General features: G+C 58.4%; 1 pseudogene; it reads right to left on the reverse strand.

Annotated features, from left to right (window-relative positions):
* Positions 1-740: 740 nt before the first annotated feature.
* On the reverse strand, positions 741-1,455 carry LOC119535473 (annotated as a pseudogene).
* Between the last annotated feature and the right edge of the window lie 391 nt (positions 1,456-1,846).

Raw genomic sequence — 1,846 nt, forward strand, 5'->3', positions numbered from 1 at the left:
GAGGTCCACCTGGCCTCCCTGAGACCTGTGGGGGGTGAGGAGGGCATCCCGTCCCCCCTTCCCCTCCTCAGACAGCTGCAGGTCGTGAAGCCACCACTCCCCTCCAGGGGGCACACTCCAGGGACTACCACCCCTGAAAGGTTCTACCTTCTCCAGAGGCCTGGGCTTCTGATGGAGACACCATGGAGTGGCCTCCACCCTCTATGGCTTTGCACCCTGGGGAGGAAGGGGCTGCGGCAGAAGGCAAGTGGTGACAGCAAAGGCTCCTTCTGTCCTGAGGATGGTGGTGGGGAGGGCAGCAAATGGCCAGGGCTTCTGCCAGCGGAGGTGGCTCAGTGGTCAGCAGTCACTGAGAACCAGGGGCCAGATCCCAGGGGTATGCAAACCAACCCCCTCAAAGGGTCAGTGCTGTGTTGGGGTCAAGGGTCAGCTCCCTCCCAGAGGTCCAAGAGCTCCTTCTTGAGGACTTAGTATCAGGGACAGACTTAGCGAGAGCCACCCACTTTCCTGCCGGCCTCATGCTCAAGCCTGTCACGGCTCATCGCCTTTGACATCCAGGTCAGTGGGGCCATGGCTGCCCACTAGGTGAGGGGCTTGGGAGGGGAGAAGGGGGCGAAGGCCAAGACCTGTGGTACCCATAATGGTGAGGCCGACGTCTGAGCAGGGGCCACGCGGTTCAGGTCCAAGTGCACCATGGCGGGCAGCCAGTAACGCTCCGGCCCGCTGCCGGGCCCAGTGGCTCAGGGGTACGCTGGTGCTGCGTAATGTTGTTTCTGGGTGCAGCGAAGCCTACAGCGCCTCCATGTTGGGGGCCCAGGCAGCCACTAGAGCCAGAGTGGTGAGGCCGCGGGGTGGGCACCCGAGCACGCGGGAGGTGGAGGGGCTGGCAGGTGGCACATAAGAGGGCCCGGTGCAGCGGTGCCAGCAGGCCCTACCAGCCACCCCTCTCCTGACCTTGCTGCAGCCACTGCTTGGTCTCCCGAAGCTCCTACTTGTCCCCAGACCACAGAGGCACGGGCTCCTAGGGCTGTCCTCAGACGACTCCTTAGCCTTTCCTCTCACTGGGATAGCGTGCACAGTGCTCATTCTTCTCGCCAGAGAAGCCGTCGCTGTAGTCGACCCGAGACAAGATGTCCCTGTACACCTTCACGCAGGCTGCCTTCCTGTGTGTGAGCACAGACTTACAGTTGGGTTTGCAGTAGGGAGCTACGCTTGCAGATTGAGAATGCGATGCTGAAGTCGTTTTTGCCACCCTTCAGCAGCCCCTTGCCAGCCTCCATGGAGTAGCAGGTGTAGGGCAGGATGGCAAAGCCACTTTCCCGTAAGAAAGCAAGGAGGTAGCACCAGAATTGAGGTTCATCTTGTGGGTGCTGAAGCTGAGGTAGGGATCGGTGACCAGGCTGGGGGCCAGGTGGTTGTTGTCACACAGCTCTCTGTCACTCTTTCAGGCCCCATTGTGGCCCAAGGACCAACCTGCATCTGCTTCTCCACCTCCACCATCACCACCTCCCACTGCTGCCTCCAGCTCTCATTTAATTTAGTAAGTCAATTACTTAGTTCAGTTTGAGAGGTGGCAAGGAATTTCACTTTGAGCAAGGGACATATAAACTGAGACACAAATAGTGAGTAGGCAGGGCAGGGAATAGATTCTTTCTAGGCTGAGGAAATCACAGCTACAGGACCTTCAGGCAGGAAGGAGCTTGGTATAGGTGAGAAATAGAGACTTGTGTGTGTGTGCCTGTGTGTGTGGACAGGAGCAGCCTGAGATGGGGCTGAGAAAAAAGCAGTGGTCACATCTTGCAAGGCCATTATGGACCATCTTAGGAAATGTCATGTTTACTCTAAG

The sequence above is a fragment of the Choloepus didactylus genome, chromosome 5 (genome assembly GCF_015220235.1).
Source record: "Choloepus didactylus isolate mChoDid1 chromosome 5, mChoDid1.pri, whole genome shotgun sequence".
NCBI lineage: Eukaryota > Metazoa > Chordata > Mammalia > Pilosa > Megalonychidae > Choloepus > Choloepus didactylus.